The following is a 21,113-nucleotide window of genomic DNA, read 5'->3' on the forward strand; positions in this document are numbered from 1 at the left end:
GAAGCAGTGTTATTACTAAGCACGAAAATAACGCAACCATATAATAATGTTTCTCTGCTGCATTGCTATTATATCTTTTGTGTTCTGATACATTTCGTACATTTTTGCGTACATGCAGGTCTCACACTGCACGACCACCTGGTTGATTTCCTATAGCTAGGGTTCCGTGGTTTCGGATAAATCCGAAAAAATCTGATAACCACTCGCCGGTAAAATTTTTGACAATTCGGGTTTATCCGATAAACTCCGATTTTAAAAGGGCATTTTTCAACGTTCAAGGGGTATTTTCAAAAACTAAGAATCATCAGTCGGAAGGAGCGAACCTCCTTCGGCGGCAGCAACCTCGTAGCATATGCTTGCGTCTATTACGACAAGCTTTGGGGTTGTAATACGGACAAACGTCGGTGTTCTGTATTCAAGTGTTTGTGCTTGTATGCATATATGTTTGTGCGTTCAAACCTTCCAGACATCTAAAATACACTTGGTGTGTACGCATGTTTTCGTGTTCAGATATCATTTCATCTAAGATTTCGGAGCATTGAGAACAATAATAATAATAGGCCGTTTATCTTTCATCAAGAAGATGAGGGAGGGTGGGAGAAAAAGCTGAGCAACAGCCTGACTAGCTGCTGCCCCCCCCCCCCCCAAGAAAAAGTACACTTTGGCGAGTTTACACAGTTTACCTTATTAACACGGTATGAACAGGAAGTGGGAAAAAATGAAAGGATGGAGAAACAGGATAATCAGCAACAATGCAACACATTTTTATTGGAAATAATGTTAAAAGGACATATTGCAACAACTTATGATGCAAAATTAAACGCCGAATTTCGGAGAATTGGAGATTTACGTGAAGTAAACTCCGATGAACGCCGAATTTCCTCCCAAAAAATAAACTCCGAAAAACACCCTCCGAATTTCAGGAAAAATAAACTCCGAAAACACGGAGCCCTACCTATAGCTGGGCTTGGTCGTTGATAGATATTGTGAGCTGCATAAATACTGTATATCGAAGCTACGAATTACGTAGTTTTCACAACTTTCAATACCAGCAACTGCACACTTGTTGTGCCGAATTACATTGTCTTTTTTTTTTCATAAACCGTCCCAAATAGAAACCTTATCAAACAGAGTTAAAACGAGAAAAACGAAATAGGAGAACGCACCTTCGCGTTGAAACAGAAGATCGCCTGGCAGAGGTATGCTTCGCCGTGTTTCGGTTAGTGTATAGTGAAGATTTACCTGAGTGAAAGCCGCTCAGGTTTGCGACGAATGCCCGGCGCATGAATAGTTAGCTATGCATCCATGAAGCTAGCATGAATAATTCACCCATTAATTGGAGAAAAGTTTGCTATTATACTTCCCTTCCGCTGGTTCGTAAAGTCTTTCGCGCCGGGCTTGAACTGACGCGTCGTAGGACCTTCATCTAAATACACGTGAAAGCACTGGCGTCCAAAGTAAGACTTGCAGCGCCCGCACGACGACTATTCGAAAGCACGTAATCCACTGGCTCATGGACGGAATACAGCCCACCACGGCACAAGAGAGCATTCCTCTTCACATCATGCCCGTCTGTCTCGGCGCGACAGCGGCCACAGTTTAACTCAGATCTGTTCCGTAAGTTCAAGATAGTGGAACTTCCTATCCTCTATGAACGTCAGTTGTTGTCATCCCTAAAAAGTCACAGTTTCGCCGCAAGGGCGAAGCAATGAATGCGATAGCAGGAAACTAATGCTATACGAAGTGAGGCTCGCCAATGGATACTCTCAGTTTGAACAGCGCTCCTGTTGCAAAGGCGGCCGAAGCAGCGAAGATAGCGTGCTTCAAGTGTCGAGCTGTGACACTTGATAGTTCGCGCTCATCGTCTGTTTGTTCGTTTAGCGGCGTCCCTTGAGATCGAGTGACTTCCGTACGCGCTGTAACATGAACGCGGATACCACGGTGAAAGCTTGAAACAACCCTCTTCTCCTCACCACCAGAAAACCACGAGAGCAGACAGCGGAAGGGCAAGTTCTCCCTGCGCAATAAGTAGCGAGCGAGCTCGCCGACGACTTTGAAATGCGCCCGTCGTTCTCCTAACGCCATCTCGCTGGTAATGAAGAAACGCTTATCAGCGCAGCCGTCTCTGAGTCCTCCAGCGGTAAATGGGGTGTATATAACGCTCGCCGTTACCTATGCGGAGTATCTGCGTTTCGTGGCGTAGTGGCTAGCGCCACTCGCTGCGGAGCAAGAGGTCCCTGGTTCGATTCCGCGCTTCGGGAGCATTTTTCTGAATTATTTTTCTTTGGGGCTTTTATATATATACACATACTTATACATATACGGTGCATGACGGCGACGGCGACGGCGACGGCAAAATTCAGCCGAGACTGTCCATATAATTGCTATCGCAATAAAACAAAATTCCATAAACGTGAAACAACATTGCAAATCAGTTCTGCGGGATTCCGCAAGGTTAGGAAAGGGAAATTGACAACCACCCGTTTATAGCATGAAGCCACGCGGACATCCATACAGCTTTCTCAGAAAGAAAGCTTCTTAGTTGCCGAAAAATGTGTCCTGGTCCGGGGTTCGAACCCGGGACCAACGCCTTTCCAGAGCGGTCGCTCTACCAATTGAGGTAACCAGGAAGCTTGCAAGTGGCAGCGCGAGAGGGTGAATTTCCGCCACCTTGCGGAATTCCGCAGAACTGATTTGCAGTATGTGCCCATGTGCATTGAGTTGTCGATAAATTCGGCTCTCGAAATAGATTTCAACAAATACTACAATGCACGCTTTCGTGTCACTGACACATCGCAGCACGGACGCATGGTAACACCAGATGCAAGGAATTGGTTACAAAATTGGGCCAGTTTTTTTACGATTGGGCAACATAATACGTGCAGTGGGAATACCTGTGCGAAAGAAACAATTCACAATCCGGCGAAAAAAAAAAAAACATGCTGCTAATGGCAATACTCGTGTGCCCTCTCGCGGCGCGGTTTTCAGTCAGTCGCATCACATCTTCGCCGTCGCTGCGCTCGTTTCCTCTTCGATCGGAGTAGTTTTTGTATCGCTAGCCGCGTATCTGTAGCAGACGCGTAGCCTCGACCGCCATCGCAGGGAGCGTGCGAGGCGCGCTTTTTACAAACGGTGCCGTATGGATTCCTGCACGACGCGTGGATTCCTGACGCCACATCGCGCCTCCTGGCAATCAAGTAGCCGGGCTCCGTGGAAGGAGAAGCAATAACGAAAGCAGCGAAGGTGAACGGAGCGAGAGACGGCATCGGACGGGGCCTTGCGGAGAAGTGGGACGTCAGGATTTCCCCGCGAGTCATCGGCGCGCGTGCTTGCCGAACCGGGTCAGCAGGACGGGCGCGCGATCGCCCGAACAGCGGCGTCGCCGCTGGAAAAGTTACACCGAGTGCAGCGCCTAACGAAAGCAGTGGAGTGCAGGAGGCGCCCGGCGGACAAGCTCTCCGAAAGCGCGTGGCAATCGAGGACATTGTTTCCGCTCTGGAATCGAAAAGATGGCTTGTCGTGCGCTCCTTTCCTTACCGCGTATGCCTCACGCTTTCTAGGAAGGGCGCGTGCAGGAAGCACGTGAAAACGAGACGCATCCTGCTGCTGCCCGATACACACGGGACGGGTAGAGCCGGTGCTTCTCTGGAGCCTAACTGGCTCGGGTCATCCATTACACGCCGAACTGGGCTCGCGAGAACGGAAGCGGGTCTTCCATCGCACTTGTTCGATAGGGTTCGGATTAGTAACAAGGAGCGGAAATTGCTTCTGGCGCGTCAACGTTGCTTCTCTCGGTGTTTTTTTAACGGCGGGCTTCACAATCATATCGGGGTTTAATTGACACTTAAAACTCAAGAATTTGTTTCAACTTAACGAGCACAGTAACACTCATTGAGTACCACTGAAAGAATTTGCGATATTTCATTTCATCATAATCATCGTCATTATTATTATTATTATTATTATTATTATTATTATTATTATTATTATTATTATTATTATTATTATTATTATTATTATTCCTTGATAGATACACGTGGTACATTCACTGCTATTCTAATCGGTTATGCATGCAAGCTCGCAGTTCTATCCGGTGTACAACAGTAATATCGTCAGAATGCGTATACTTTACTGCAGGAGAGTCTACTTTCCGTCCCACTGCGGTGCCATTCAGGTACGCTGTGATTAAAAAAAAAATTTTAAAAAGAACTTACATGACTGCACGAATTACAAGAAGAATATCAAAAGTGTGAAATTCGCAACATTTAAATGAGGTCACTAAGGCACGTTATTGTCCTCATATTAACACAGCTTCACACATATTTATGACCCCATTCTTTGCGAAGGTGTTGCTTTAAAAAAGGGAACGTAACAATGGCTATCGTAGTATTTAAAGGTGGAACGATGGAATAACCGATCAGTATATATACGAAGGAGAAGGCAAAGGTACGGTCAATCAGAAAGAAAAAAACCTCTATGCTAGCCTACATTGGGGAGTATAGAAGGTGTACAATAAAGACGGAGACAGAAACGAAGAGCGCAGAGAGTATAGAAGGTGTACAATAAAGACGGAGACAGAAACGAAGAGCGCAGACACACTATCCAGGACTGTCACTGCTGACGCTCACTGTTACTGCGCAATGGCACTTGTCTACTATAACAGGAAACAACGATTCAGGCTACAGCTGCTTGCGAAAAGGTGTGTGGTCCTTAGAGACTGCAACAGTGTCCCCCTCGGTAGATGGCACAGTAGTCGAAAATGGCTTATTCGCATGGGGGGGAGGGAGGACCAATGCCCCCCCCCCCCCCCTCTTGCTTGATGAAAACAAACACGCCCTGCCTCTGGTCCCCGGCTTTGCGGGGTCGAAGATGGGAAGTAAACAGCTCTTTGAATGCAACATCAGTGGTCCTCGGCCCACCATTGTCGCCAAAATCCTGTATGGCCTGCACATAAAACAGTGCCGGGACAGAGCAAAGGTGTGGGGCAGAGTTTGTGCCCCCCTAAGACGATTTAGGGGGGCGACCGCTCTCCCCTATGCTTACTCGGACATCGGTCTATGATGAAAGCGCACTGAGCAGTGAAATTGCGAGCGAGTTACAGGAGAATGTATTTTCCAAATGTTCAGAAAAGTAGCCCCGCCACGGTGGTCTAGTGGTTATGGTGCTCGGCTGCTGACCCGAAGGTCGCGGGATCGAATCCCGGCCGCGGCGGCTGCATTTTCGATGGAGGCGAAAATGTTTGAGGCCCGTGTACTTAGATTTAGGTGCACGTTAAAGAACCCCAGGTGGTCGAAATTTCCGGAGCCCTCCACTACGGCGTCTCTCATAATCATATCGTGGTTTTGGGACGTTAAACCCCAGATATTATTATTATTAATGTTCAGAAAAGTATTTAAGTTTGCAAGTATCTACGACTTAGTTAGCTCTAGCTATTTCTGTCATAGATCCAACAGACAATTAGGCCAAGAAAAGCATAGGCCATAATAATTGCTGTATTTATCCCTTGACTACGAGTGGCGCTGGCTAACATTCTCAGGGATTACACGCGCAGAAATACCCAAAAACGTGGGCGGGAAGCGCCTTCCGTCGTAGCTCAATACAATAAAGAAAAGAAAGAAACCGTCGTAGCTCAATTGCTAAAGCATCAGACGCGTGATTCAAAAGTTGCGGGTTCGGATCCCACCGACGGAAAGGGTGATTTTTCGTCCACTTTAATCCATTTCACAATTACTAGACCACAAGTGAAGTCAACAGTTATGCTTTCCCTATGCTTTCCTTGGCCGAACTATCTGTTGGATTCATCTGGTTGATTCTAACATGAGTCGCTCGAAAAAATCTTTCGTTGTCCGAGATGAGGAACATCCACAAACCTTGTACTGCTAGTCTGCTACGAAAGAGTTGTGTTAATGCAGAAGGACGTCTTGTTGGGCGAGTTGGTGTTTGCTGAGTGACATAATGCAGCGCTAAAGAAACACACACCATAAAGTAAGGAACACAAACCGACGGGACAGGCGCTGTCCCGTCGGTTTGGGTCGTTTCAAGTCAACGGAAAGAATAAATTTTATCTGGTATTGGCGTGATGTGCTCGAGTTCCGAACGCACGTTGCTGCGATCAATTGGCGAGCGACGAAATCTGCTGCCTTGTCTCCGCATTCTCCGCATTCAGCCGCACCCTGCCAATGGGCTGTATAGCCGGTGTCGATTATTTCGTTGGATTGTTTTATAGTGACAGCTGTCATGAGATCACAACAACAGCCCATTTTGGCGCCGTAGTTGCCCACCGCCGCCGCCGGTGTCCGTAACCACTATCGCGCGAAATAAGAAAAAATGAAATGAGAAAAAATCCAGGATCTGATGGCACTTGAACCCGGGCCCTATGTGTGGCAGTCGAGTATTCTACCACAGAGCCACGCCGGTGCTTGAAGCTCCTTTGCACAAATACCCTATACATGTCTCACGTCGGGCAAGGAATCGTGTTAACATATGTGATATAGCGTAGTAGAAGAGTAAAACAACAACGAGGCGTCCCACAATGTGAACTGCGCAACGAGTGGGCCGTTGAATGCTTCCAACTCATTGCAAAGGGCTTAGACATATTCTTCATCGTCATCCGCCGCAGCACAAAGTGCACACAATGCCTTACAGATACGTATGTCCTACGCTTCTCTACAGAATGACGAATAATGGCATAGTGGGTTACTTTTTGTATAGCAACAGAAGCTAGGTTTCAGAAAAAAAAGGAAAACAAATACAGCTATAAAAGGTGACACTAAGAATAAAAACCTACCATCTACAGCTGCGATTCGAACCCCGCTCTTTTGATTGAGAAGCCGGCATTTTACCCTTGCACCACTTTTGTGGAGCCGCGCGCAACTCTTAAATGACGACACATTGCAGCCTACCGATCGCAGCGCTACAGGCAGATTGACCCTGTTTGGGCTTCACTTTCTGCACATTGATGCTGCGGCCGTTCCGAGCACTCCCCTGTTCTAGTACACTCTAGTTCTGCACAAGCTCATGTTTCCCGACGTATTGCCAGATGGCGTCCATATCTGACGCAGCGCCTCCTCTATCGTCTTTCGACGACATTTGCAGCGAAGCACGCAGGTACGCGGCCAATTTTTGTCTGCATTTCTTACTTTAACTGGGCGCTAGTTGGCTATCAGAAACGCCACTTTGCTTCGCTTGTGAATTCATCGCTTCGGGAGTGCACCCATTGCAAAGTGCAAAAATGTGGAGTGAAAATGCAGTACAGTTCCGAAAGGAATGGGTCAGTCGGTCACTTTATTTTCCTTATAGACCCCCAATATTGGGGTATTAAGAGGTGGGGTAAACAATGTCAATTCACAAGTAAAATAACACATACATATCTTACAATATATATATATATATATATATATATATATATATATATATATTATATATATATATATATATATATATATATATATATATATATATATATATATATATATATTATGGCACCCTATTGTAATCACTTATAGGCTTATATACACATGAAAAAAGCATGTATGTATATAGGAAGGGAACTTTTAAGGGCTCGTTTTTCTTTTCTAGACACAACATTATTTATAACTAACAGAAAAGAAAGCCAAGGAATATACGGGATGTTATTTGAAGTAATTAGGATGTAAGTGTGAAGAAAGTAAAGTACACGAAAAGATAACTTGCCGCCGCCCGGGGCCGAGCCTGCGACCTTCGAATAAAGCGTCCGATGCTCTACCACTTAGCTACGGCGGCGGTCATCCTGCCGTCCACATTAGCGTATTCTGGAACTAACCCGGCCACCACCGATAAAGCTAGAATTTTCGATACCACAGGTATAAAATGCCGACGCCCTTTACTGCTGATCATATTAATGGACAGCCGACGACTGGTCTCGCCGCTATCAGTGTACAGCTCGAATGGCTTGTACCTTGACTTTTCATTGACCGGGCACAAGTGCGCCCGAAGTAAGGTTCCGTATTTCGCAGTCCTGCTGCAGCCTTATTCACCGTCACAATCACGTGACAGTATAGTAGAGGTGCGAGAAAGGGAAGTGAAGGTGAGGAGGAGGGAAAGGAGGACGGGAGAGGGAAAGCATAGCATAGCCTTGTATGGCGTCACGCAGGCAAAACCATGATAGCACACCATAGGCTGGCAAAAAATGTGGAGCTCACTCAGACTCCCTCATGCAATATATTTTGCCCTTAGAGCTCACTCGGACTCAGACTCAGCAAAATTTTCCTCAAATGAACTCACTCGTTCTCAGACTCGCTAAAATTTTTCTCAGCCGGACTCACTCGGACTCAAACTCACCAAAATATTACTCGGACTCACTCAGACTCACGGCTCTATCTGAGTCTGAGTGAGTCGATTCATTAGTCTGTTAGCACATAATTAGCTTTTTAAACCATGGTGTCAACGCCAATATCCCGCACAAATGGTGCTCTACTTGGCGCCTTTTAGTCTCCTACCTTCAAATATAAGTTATCAGTGGCTGCAATCCAGGCAGGATATTTTTATTGAAAGAGATTACTCACACGAGATATTTTATCAAGAACTGCTTGTGAAAGAGCTTTCGGGGGGTGTCACCTGCCCCCCTCCCCTACACCGCCCCTCCATAACTCGCGCCTCTGATCAATAAATATTGAGCTGGTGTATCAACACTAGCGCTTTGAAGTATGTGTGAGTCGATAGGAGTACGAACGAGAGCCGGCATAAGATTGATATTAACGCTGAAGTTATTTAGATAGAACCAAGGAGTTTTAAATAAAACTTGCTGGAGTGGAAGCCGCCTATACTTACCAATGGGGCCAGAGTGAAGCCGCGCCGCGCGCGCGGCGGCCATCTTGCCATAGGCAAGAAGTGGGAGCCAAAGCGCGCCCGCCGCGCTGATCGCGTCTCTCCGCCGTGTTTTTTAACGGTTATGGCGAGCATTAAGGCAACAGTTGTCAAGAATACGAAGCCAAATGGCCGATAAGAATGCAGTCAGTTTTATTCTGATTCTTTTGGCGTTTTCCTTGCAAGCATGCACACCGATGAAGGGTCTGTTCATTGGTTTTTCAAAATAACCATCCTCGTAAGAGCACACCTCACTCCTCGGCACTCATTTTCCTGTTTATTTCATTCGTCATGTGACGGAGTCTTACGCATATGTGGAGTTCGGCCACTTTCTTTGAGCGGAATATAAATGTGGGTGTCCAAAGCACCACACTCAAGGATATGCTCATCGAGAAGGATATGCTCATCAAGGCTTGAAAGCCTTTTCTTTTCTCAAGACAAGCTCAAAACCTCCAAAACCCAATAGTCCTGGCTTTGCATGTACGTGCTTCAAATATGGGCATTTAGCTTGCAGACGAAACTCTTTCAATAGATATATGGCTTTGCGATACTATTTCGTTGGCTCGGCTCTCTCTTATCCTGTCAATGAATCAATTAAAAACGCCCAAGTGGCATCCTAAGTTGTAAGTTTAAGCCAACGAGCATATACACATGCAGTCTGTCATCAGGCATTCCAGTCCCAAAGTCCACATATCTAACCATTTAGTCGCCCACATTCCCAACATGTTTCCTTTGTCATCAACAATCAAAGTACAGTAGAGTTTTTGTGCGGCATTGGGCTAGCTTTTTCGAGACAGTGACTCATATCTGTGAAGCCAGCATTTTCTTTGATGCAATTCTGTATACCGTTCTCGTATAGTGCGCTCTGCTACAGTGCTCGATTAAACTTCGAATGTACATGCTCATAAGCTGGTGGAGAAAAAGTGCAGCGTTAACGCAAACGCCCGCAGCTCGGATGAATACAGGCCTTTCTGGCCTTTTCGTGCCCTATGGGGGGGTTGCTGTATGTATGGGGGAATGCTGCAGTGAACATCCCCATGCCCTACTCAGACATGAGCTTTTAGGGGCGTAGCTCCTCTTAGTTTAACCTTGTCACGTCTCCGTTGTCCGGCGTATCTCCCGGCAGCCGGCAGTAAACGGCAGTATCTGTCCAGTGGTGGTGGTGGTGGTGTGCGGCGTGACCACCCTTACTGCGCATGCGCATACCCTCTCCACACACCTCCTCTCCACTCCCCCTCACCATTCCCCATGTACTCTACCCCTCCCCTTTCCCTCTCCCCTTCCCCTCTCCCCTCCCCTCTCCCATATCCCTCTCCACTTCCGCTCCCCCTCTCCTATAACCAGTCTTAAAAACGGAGGGGGCGTGCACACATGAAGGCTCCCTAAAGACAATGCGCTGCGACAGTACGTGGTATGTATCACCCTCTCCTCTCCTACGCTTCCCCCTCTTTCTCCTCTCGCACGGTCCCCCTCCCCCCATTCTTGCCTCGCGGCGCAGCGGCGCCGACGCAGGCAGCGTCGCGAGGGAGCGTCGCGGCAACGTCTTCATTGAAAAAACCGACCGCTCGCGCTGCACAACCGTTCACTGACCACCCCGTATATATAGGCACTGGATTTTGACCTCCAAGGTAGTGCGTGTGTGCGATTGCTCCTGTGCGTGATTAAACAATGAAAATTCACAGCGTACATGTAAAATTAAAGTGCGCTGCAAGTCGTCATAACTCTCATCGAACCTTTAGTATAAACGCGCCCGATCTCACGTCGGTGATGATGTACTGGGCAGAATTCACGGAAGATTCACGGTTTACCGATGAACCTCCGCAGCTTCGCCCACTCATCATCATTCACTCCGTGGATATGCTGTGATTTTCTTATCCTTGATCTCGTTTATTATCGCTTTAGGATCGAACCTCGCTCTTTTTGGTCAGCCTGCAATTTTTCGGTTGCAGAATTTTCATCTTGAGCTGCTTTTTCTCCCCTTGGGAAACATGAAGCATTTCTTCGTAATGCTGCCGTGTAGGTGATGCAACTGTCACATCTTCAACAACTTTTTTTCAATTCCAACACATATAACGGCCGGAGTATCCCGGTGCCTCGGTTAGCTCGCTTTATTTGCAGCTGGAACGAGCATTGCACAGTTTAGACCTACTGGTTTTTACTCGCTGCACTAATTTGCTATTATAGATTCATATAATGAAGCAGGAAATACCTATGTACAAAAGTGTTTACTTGAAAATTTCTTCAAAACTACGACCAACTTCGTTCAATTTCAATCAAATAGCTGTTTGTATGCCGAAAGTTCCAACCTTGTATGCCAAAGTTCCAACCGAAAGATCCAACCTTCACTCAGCTTTTTACCCTGCGGAGACGTGTGAAAGGTGGCACTGGGCTCCGTTGCGTACATCCTGCACTGCGGCACCGAGTACTGGCCCACCATATAAGAACCCTTCAAAGACAGCGACTCCATATTGATTCTTAACACCTACGCACAGAAAGGACAGGAACACAGAGGTACGACGCGGACACCTAGCGCTCAGGGGCGTAGCCAGAAACTTTTTTTTTTTGGGGGGGGGGGGGGGGTTCTACCATACTTTATGTATGTTCGTGCGTGCGTTTGTGTGTGCCTGCATATATACGCAAGCAAAATTGAAAAATTTCGGGGGGGGGGAGGGTTTGAATCCCCCCCCCCCCCTGGCTACGCCCCTGCTAGCGCTGTGTCCTCGCCATACCTCTGCGTTCCTGTCCTTCCTGTGCGCTATACTTGTTAAGATGGAATACCAACACGCCCAAGCTCACGTTCTTGCATATTGTTGTGATTTCAAGTTTTGTCAAGTGCTCAGCTGAAGCGGGGGAACTTCTCATTTAATAAAAATTACAACGCAGGTGGTATTCTAAACTTTTTTCAGCACACGTCGGTGCTCGATCCCTAAGCAGACAACGCTGCTGCTGATCCTGCCTATCTGTCACGCTGACGGTGGCGCTAACTTTTCCAGTGGTGGGCCTCGGGCCGATAGTAGCTGGTCACCTTACCACCTTACCGATAGTATGAGAAAGGGAAGGGGAACGGAAGTGAGGGTGACGAGGAGGGGAGATGGTGAAGCATAGTATATCCTTTAATAGTACAGTATAGCCAGGGGTAGGAAAGAGGAAAGAGGGTGAGGAGGAGGGGAACACCACCAGCTTTAGTGTTTCCTCAGTCTTCGCACCAATAGTGCGTAGCTGCCCCCAGTGTTTCCTTCTCTTCACTAACTGCCGCATTCAAAAACCAACTTTATACTTAACTTTTGACTTAAGTGTGTAACTGGCCCTTAACAACTTTCAAGAACGAGCCTTGCACTTAAGTGCAGCTCTTCTTGGCACTCACTTCCAAGATTTCACTTTCCCAAATTGTGTAGTCTCTAAGTGTCTGTACACACACACCTAGACATGAATCAGTCCACTATTGCTTTATTTCTGTCTTGCATTTCAAATGTACCATCCTGGAGTGAAAGCGATGCCTTCAGCACAGTAACTGTAAGGCGGCACCGTCCTTTTAGATATTTATTGCTCTGCCTTTTTTTTTTTTTGTACAGGATCTCCACCTAAAGTATGACAAGGAAGCAGTAGACTCGGCATTCGAAATGCTTATGTTACGTGCTTCCAAGGGATGCGGCCAAAGGACGACCTGCAGAACACTCGTGCGCTCAATCGACGCCGCGATCTCCTGAGCAAAGTTCACCTTTGCTGAAGATCCAAGCGTAAGAAACCGAAGCAGCAGACGGCTGCAAGGCACGACTTGTGCGAGTCAGGTTTAGGGGAGCTTCAAAAGAGACGAATAAAAAGTATATCCCCAGTGTTTGTTATGTACTTTTATTATACTGTAACAGTATATTTCTGAACAAACCATCTGAAACATGGCGGATTGGTGGCACTGCAGAAAGCCAATGAATGCTTGTCAGAGTGTGGAAATGCACAAAGCAGCCTACAATCTTACCACTCGTGTGGCTGCTGCATCTTTCCTTTGCCCCAAGGAAGTACGCAGCGCAGTGAAGCAGACTTACGGGCCGACGTCCAAGAACGCGGCAGATGCTCAACATAAAGTATTTTTCGCTTAAAAAATCACTCTAAATAAACTTTCAGAAACGAATTTCCTTTGTATACCCTTCCAAACAAGTGCAAGCATGCAATTTTAATTTGACTGCATCACCAAACTGCATAGAGGGCCCGTGTGGCGGCAGAAGGGCTTGGCCTCTCTGTCCCGACGTGGGAGCGGCCCGCATCAGTCCTGGACTGAATCCTCAGGACATCAATAAAGTTACCCATACCATACCATACCAAACTGCATGTGCCTGAACATGAGTCATTTATTTTGTAGCGTTAGCTACACTTGCCTAGCCAGAGCAGGTTTCGCGGGGGTCATCATGAGCCGTGCTGCGCATGCGCGCGCGACTCGCCGTTGCTGCTCTGCGCATTCGAGAGGGGTGACGTCGTAGCCATGGCGGCGCGCAGCTATTAGATGCGAAGTATCTTAAGGCGGAGCTCAATTCGGTGGTGACCACCCTTACTGCGCATGCGTACATCCTCTCCACACACCTCCTCTCCACTCCCCCTCACCATTACCCCTGTCATCTACCCTCTCCCATTTCCCCTCTCCACTCACCCTCTCCCCTTCCCCTCTCCACATTTCCTCTCCCCTCCCCTCTCCCATTACCCTCTCCACTTCCCCTCCCCCTTTCCACTCTTCCTCTGAAACGCGGGCTAGACATGCCGAAATTCTCTACTGCGCAACGCCGCGATGAGCTCGAGCGCATGCGCGTCCCCTCCCCTTCTCTCTCCTCTCCTACGCTGCCCCCTCTCGCCCGCCTGTCGACCGCGTTCCCCGCTCGCCCTGTGAGAACCAGGCTAGATGGAAGATACGACGCGCGTAGCGTCGCTCTTCGCGTTCCACGACGCGAGCTCGGTACCATGCCCAACGAACGCCAACGGAACGCGATCGTGCAAGTGCTCCGGCTTCGCATCTACTCATGGTCCCCTTTAGCGGGAGATGGTGTATTCGCCTTCGCTGTGCAGTCGCCGTCTGACAGTGCGCTGGTGCCACTTGATAGCGCCTCTGACTGGCGTTTGCAGGTGGGTAACGCCAGGAGAAGGAGAGCGCAAATGCTGCTCAACGGCGCAGAAGAGCCGAGAAGCTTATGTCATCGGATCCCGAAGTAGTTGCCTGGCAATTAGCGCTTCAGCGTAAGAAGAATGAACAGAGGAACGCTAAACGTGCTGCGGAAATCTGGAAAGCTCAGAATAATCAGCTGAACCTTTGCTAACGCTACGTATATCCTGGCATAGCCGAGCTAAGCCACTGCAAATTTTTTAACTTACTCTCAATGCCAAACAACGTTACAGAGGAGAGTTGTTAATACATGTACATTATACAATGTTATGCAATGCAGCTTGAAAAGATAAATGGTCTGGGTTACTGGCGACAAAGGCAAGGAGGTAGATCTATTTAGATGCTGTCTTTGGCAGGAATGAATTGAAAAAAAAAGGTTCCTCTGGCAATTTGGCACTTGGACTTTGATGTGATCTATTCGCATTTGTGTGTATATGGGTGGTGCGACACCCCCACTTACACATTTTTCTATGCTTGCACTCCTTATTCTTCGAAACTTCTCGGTCATCGACCTCCATACTTTTTCTGACACACTTACTGGCCACTATCCTAGCATGTGGTGTTTATTGTGTTGTGTTGATATACATTGTAGAATTTAAAAAAAAAAATAATGGCAGAATGGACGCAGAATTGCCGTTTTACTTCACCACAAAGCATATCATGAGACAGAATAGCGGACGCCAATGGGAGGAAACAAGAAAGCACCATTTTTTAGGGGCGAAGCTCCTTATAGCGGCACCCGTTCGTCCCCTGTATGATCTTGACATCCAAGGTGGTGCCGGTGGGAGATTTCTCCTGTGCGTTGTTGAACAATAAAAAATTCGCAGCGTGCGCGTTAACTAGAAGCCGACTTCTTCTGTCTCTCATTCCCCATTAGCAGCCGTTGTTTACCTCCAAGGTAGTGCCTGGTGAGATTTCTCCTGTGCGTGATTAAACATTAAAAATTCACAGCGTACATGTAAAATTAAAGTGAGCTGCAAGTCGCCATGACTCTCATCGAGCCTTTAGTATAAACCGGCCCGATCTCACGTCGTTGATGATGTACTGGGCGTGAAGCTGCGCGACGCCGCCGCCAAGATCCTGCCGTACGAGAGCTTCGCCCCACTCATCATCATTCACCCCGTGGATATGCTGTGGAATTTTTTTTCTAGCAACCAGAACAAGATTGAGGCGCTCTGTGTATTATCGTATTTTTGAGGGATTTTTTTCATCAAAGGTTTCGCCCACTATGGCAACGTTCAAATCTCTCCTAAGGACAGAACAAAATTTATCTTGCAATGATACTTTCATGAAAGCGGTCGAATATTGCACTAAAAAGCTCGCCCACAATTTTTTAGAACAGAATCTTGAGAAGTACGCAGAAGCGTAGCCAGAAATTTCTTTCGGGTGGGGGGGAGGGGGGGTTCAACCATCCTTTTTGCATGTTCGTGCGTGCGTTTGTATGTGTGCGTCTATATATCCACATATATATCCACACCCCTGGAAGTACGAGTGCAATGTCAGGGACGCTTGGCACGGAATGACCCCATCAAAGAGACGCACCACGGTGGTGTGGTTATGGTGCTCGACTGCTGATCCGAAGGGCGCGGGATCGAATCCTGGCCACGGCTGCCGCATTTGACTTATAAAGGATGAGTGACAGAAGTTAATGATACCCTGAAACAATAGACGATTCAGTACAAATGCTGGGTTGCCAGGTTCATGCGACTGCAGGGTGTCTAAGTCGTCTTTATTACACTTTAAATATGCACACGGCTCTGAAGTTCATATTTCTGCCCACCTTTTCTTGGAGAGCAATTTCATTCGCACAAATAATCTCATTTGTGACCATGCGGAAGAACGAATGCGATATTGTTTAAAAATCCCGACAAAAAGTTGCGCTAGTTCGTCGAAATTGATCGAGAACTGAGGACATGTGTCGAACGAGAACAGAAAAGACGATGCGTCGTCTAGTTCTCTAAAGTACGTGTATGCGCAGCTCACGTTCTTCCACATTAAGGACGCAGGCCTTGGTCGCTATTGTTAACGCGATATTAAAGCAGACAAGTGTCATGCCCAAATGCCGTACAAGCGTAAAAGCACAACATATTCGCCTCAGTAACAAGCGGGCCGCGCAAGTTTGTGCAGGATGCAGTGGCATTTTGCTTACCTTCTGACGACCAGCAGGCAAAGTGTCGCATATCAAATATTGATGCTTGATGAAGTTGAGAGTATGACGGAAACCCGTCTAGCCGGGATGAAACATACTAGTTACATGTTGCGTCCAATGCCGTGGCCGAACACTGCGCAACTACGTCACACGCTATCAGCTGGAAGGATGCCCGTGTGATTGCCAGGGAAAAAAATCGTGCTACACGCCTTTATCCGGAGTCCCTGATCATCCAAACCACGCCGCACACCCTTAATCGCAACGAGGGTAATCTTCCTCCGATGTACGCCAGGTGTCTTGGTCACTTGATGCGCCGCGCTTAAAAAGGCGAACTGCTGTGCCGATCTTTTATTATGAACATGGTTCCTGTGGAGGACCGGAAACGTCAGTACATTCGTTTTTAAATCATTTGGCATTGATGCTTGATGTTCTGGATGGTGCTAGATATGGATGACCACTGGCGCGACGACAGCGCCGCGCTGCGGCTCTGGAGAGAAGCACTGGCGCAACTGGGTGCAAGCGCAGCCGACTCAGCCTGTTTGTCGGCAGCGGGCGCACGCGCACGCGTTTCTCAGTCGGTGCGGGGAACTAGGGCGCCGTGCCGACAGCTTGGCACGCTGAACCGAGAGGCTTGCTGTGCGAAGCTGCATTTCCACGTTGGCAGAAGCGACCCCGCGGAAGCGCAAGCGAGGTCCGAAGTATTGCTGTGTCGTGGCCTGCCACAACAGTGCAGACAACACAACACCAAGGCACGCGATTCATGTGTGAAACTGTATCGGTTCTCGGGCATGTCGCGCGAGAAATAAAGGCGGCAAGCGTGGATAGCTGACAGCTTTGTCTCGCCTTCTATTTTGGCTGTCTGAGTTCATCGCTTTCGTTCGTTTCGACTACATGAATCAGTAACTCTGCGCATGCACGCAGCAACTACAGTAATCATTACTCGCTGTCTTCTCGCATTGCGAAAGTCCAGTTACAGTTGTAGGTGAAACAACCTTGTGTTTTGATTCCCCGTGTTCGTGAGACCTACCCGTCGTTGTTGAACGTTCACACTCGCGTTATACCGCAACCGTTGCGCGGTTGGTTGAATTCAACTGAACTCGGCACATTGTCAGAAGTTCGGCGCCTGCAATTCAGGCGTCGGGAAGGCTGCTTCATCACGCCGGAACGGACGTCTGTGCATTTTCAGCAAGGTTTGACATCGTTCTGCAGGTTTGCTTTGTTTTTGTCACTTCATTAGGGTGTTATTTAAGCCGCTAAATATAACTGGCACTTAATACATTTGCTCAAAATGTACTTGTGGGCTAGTTGGTTGGTCATATTCAGGATAAACGGCAGCGCACACCGGGTTAAGGCACTACACGGAACACGAAAAATGACGACACTAGCGCTGAACTTCAATCGATCTTTATTGCGACATTTGCTTAAAAAGCAACTTTTTGCGCATGCGTGTAGCACATGACAGAGCAAGTTAAATAGACAATCCCAAGAGCAACAAAACCCAGAAGCCGAAATCAAATCACAAAGCAAGAGCGAAAGGATACAAGATAGGAAAACTCGAAAAACCAACACCAAAAAACCAAACCACATCACGTGTTAATACCCCAAAACTTCCTCTTTTGAAGATAGAGCAACCGATGGGCAGCTAATGCAGTCTTCCCTCCTTTCCAAAATTTCTGCCGCTTCTAAAATTTCACGCGCAATTTTGCCTTTTTCCTTAGACACCACCCTCGTGTTAATTGCCCAACATGGCTGCGCAGCCGCAGTCCCTGCGATGTATGGCAAGGTGGCCTGCATCTCTCTTGGAGGAGTGATAATTGTGCTCTGTGAGCCTCGTGTTGAGGCACCTACCCGTTTGCCCAACGTACACCTTATTACACGTCAGCGGTATAGAATATACAACGCATTCGTTGCAGGTGACCAGAGGCGTAGCGAGAAATTTTTTTCGGGGGGGGGGGGGGTTCAACCATACTTTATGTATGTTCGTGCGTGCGTTTGTATGTGTGCGTGTATATATGCGCAAGCAAAATTGAAAAATCTTGGGGGGGGGGGGGTTGAACCCCCCAACCCCCCCCCCCCCTTGGCTACGCCCCTGCAGGTGACGTAAGGGTTCCTGTGCTTTATCGAGCATGCTTCCCTCTGTTTGCTCTGCGAATTGGCTTTTTTGCAATGAGCTGACAGCCGCACAGGCGTAGAGAACACCACATCCAAACCAATCTTTCGACCAAGTTTCCGTAGGTTGTGTGACACAGTGTGGACATATGGAATCACAAGAACCTTTTCTGGGCGGAAGCGAGCGTCGTTGCCGCCAGATGCTGCGGCGGAACCGCTGCTGGAGCCTTTAAGCAGTGCTTCCGCCACTGACGCCAGAAGGGCCATCGGATATCCTAACTCACGAAGGCGGTGGGTCTGGATAAGAAAACTCGTCTCACATCGGTGGATGCACGATTTTACTAGGGCATGATGAAAACATGACCGCGCAATTGCTCTTTTTACTAGCTTCGAATGGGCCGAATGATATGGAAGAACTGTTTTGCTGTCTCTCGGTTCATAGCTTTAACCCACATGATCGGCAGAACAGTAAGGACCAAGATCTAAAAACCTTATAAAATTATTCTTAGGGATCTCATGAGTCATCACCAAGGGTTGAAGGCATTCTGTAAAAACTTCGATAGTGCTGCACATGGCATTGTCAAAACTTTCTTCGTCATAACATAACAGAACTAAGAAATCGTCGACGTACCTAAAAACATGGACATTTTGATTGTCAAGGCGCTCTTTAAGTTTCTTGTCGCGTACAGCAAAGTACAGGTCACTCAGGATTGGGGCTATGCATGATCCTATACAAATTCCGTTTTTCTGTAGGTTTATGTCACCATTCCATTCTGCAAAAGTTAATACATGCTTTGCAATTGCAACCTTCAAGTAACCACCTTCTGACTTTGTGCGATTTGCTAGCTGCGTTCGCGCAGCAGGTTCTATACGCCTGTCAAGTCGATATCCTCATAAAAAGAGAGTGCAAGCATGACGCGAGAGCCCAAAAAACGAGGCGAGCAGTTCATCTTGCTTCACAGTGGTTAAAGCTCAGCTAGCTGCTTCGCGTCTTAATCGGCGGGCGATTCTCAAGCGGCACGGAGGACTTGACTCTAACCTTCTCAGGAAACAGTGTCATGGCCGTATAATTTCTTTTTTTGTCGCACGCCGCAAACGTTTGTTCACGAAAGTGCACGGCTGCTATGTCATGCTACTGCAAGCATGCCATATCAAAACAACAATCATACGATTCGCATTCCACACCGCAGAACATCGATAGTGTGCACGGCTTCATTACGGAGTGCATGTCGACCATTACGCATCTTTAACATGACAGAATGAGACTTACCTCGACGTATACGCCCTAACGGTGTAATCGCGACTTGGGAAATGCATTTCGCTTTGAGTCGGGCGTCATTGTCGTCGATCGTCTGCTCTTCACCGTAAACGTGATTGACGAGCCTTTCTCCTTCTATCAAGTTCGCTTTTCGGAAGTGCCAGTCAAGCTTTAAGATCCTTTTGAAGCCGCACTACAAGCGGTACATTGTGAGACGCCGCAAGGGCACCGCGAGAGCTCTGCACGTGCACGGAAGCGAGCGGCAGCGCATTGGAGAGAAGGGAAAACGCGCGTTGCTTGCACCCAGTTTGTATTTCTATGCCAGAGATGGCGCTGCCTGTCAAGAGCAGCAGCGCCACTAAGCGATGCTTGGGGTGCCTGTAGATTTCACAATGTCACGTAGAACAGAGCAGAATCCTGGAAGTTGAAAGCAGGTGTTGGAGCTAGAAAAGTAAACAGGAATTCACCATGACACTTGCTGCAGGAAGCAGGTGGCGCTTCGCGCATTGAGAAATAGCTGTGGACTGGGAGCAAGGCAGGAAGGACATGTTTTTTTAGAGCTCCGGAACGAGAACTACACTGTACGAGAACGACAGCGACGTGTATTTGCATGATTTGAGCTTGCCTCTGTCTGTAGCTTTATAAGTACATAGGGCGCTAGCGTAAAGCTTGAGTGGGTTTATTACTTTGTGCTGTGTTTTTTTTATGCCACCACGTGGCTGAGGTGTGCGCATAGACCGACCACGTGCATGCACAGGTGCTTTGAAGTGTAGCGTATTCATTGATTTTTGTGGTTCCTTTTGGCTTAGGGTAGTGTATTTAGTACGCCATGATTTTGTTTTGTGACAGTTTTCTAACACGTGGGCATCGGCTAACCGATCTAGCCGTGGTAAAAAAAGACCGTAAAGTGTTCAGGGTGCGGGTGGTTGGAAGATGGAAGTTTGTGCAAAGCTGACGCCAAGTGTAGACAATGCGAGCTCGAGGAGAAAATGGAAAACATGATGGCTGTCAAGAGTGGGCTCATGACGAGAATCGCAGAGCTGGAGAATGCGTTGGCGACAGAGCGAGGGAAAACGAAGGCCATGGGAGAAAGGCTCAGGTCAGCTGAGGAGGGCCTATCGAAGGTCGTCAAAGGGAACAAAGACGCGGGTGACGGCGGAAGCATTAGGGCGACGACCACCGTGGGGGAGAGGCGAAAGGAACATCAGGCATGACAAAGGCAGGTACAGCGGTCACAGGTAACGCCACCTAGACTAGAGGTGGTGTTGTCACAGTGCCCAGCTTCCGGGAAGTAGTTTTGAGGGAGGGAGGGGACAAAGCGGCAGCCGTGACTCACACTAGTCAGCAGCCAGGTGCAGGTTTCAGAAGGAATGTCTGAGCAGGCCATTATCGCCGGTGACTCAAATTTAGTCCGATGCGCAGAGGCAATCAAAGAAAGGGTGAAAGGGGATAAGAATTTCGATAGGGACGTTCCCAGGACATACGCTGGGGACAGTCATGAGGCAAGCGACTGAAAAACTCGCAGCTAAAGCTCACAGACGTAACCTTGTGGGAATTGCGGGAGGGTTGAATGACGTCTTGAACAAAGAATCGTCATCACTAGCGACGAC

General features: G+C 47.9%; 1 protein-coding gene across 1 annotated transcript in view; it reads right to left on the bottom strand.

Moving 5' to 3' along the window:
* The window catches only part of LOC119390442 (nuclear factor NF-kappa-B p110 subunit), a 402,969-nt gene extending 386,572 nt beyond the window's left edge, over positions 1-16,397 (bottom strand). The window contains exon 1 of the transcript XR_007415548.1: positions 16,137-16,397. The gene's annotated coding sequence lies outside the window, so the exon portion shown is untranslated. The remainder of the gene's footprint in view (positions 1-16,136) is intronic.
* Between the last annotated feature and the right edge of the window lie 4,716 nt (positions 16,398-21,113).

Source organism: Rhipicephalus sanguineus, chromosome 1, assembly GCF_013339695.2.
Source record: "Rhipicephalus sanguineus isolate Rsan-2018 chromosome 1, BIME_Rsan_1.4, whole genome shotgun sequence".
Classification (NCBI taxonomy): domain Eukaryota; kingdom Metazoa; phylum Arthropoda; class Arachnida; order Ixodida; family Ixodidae; genus Rhipicephalus; species Rhipicephalus sanguineus.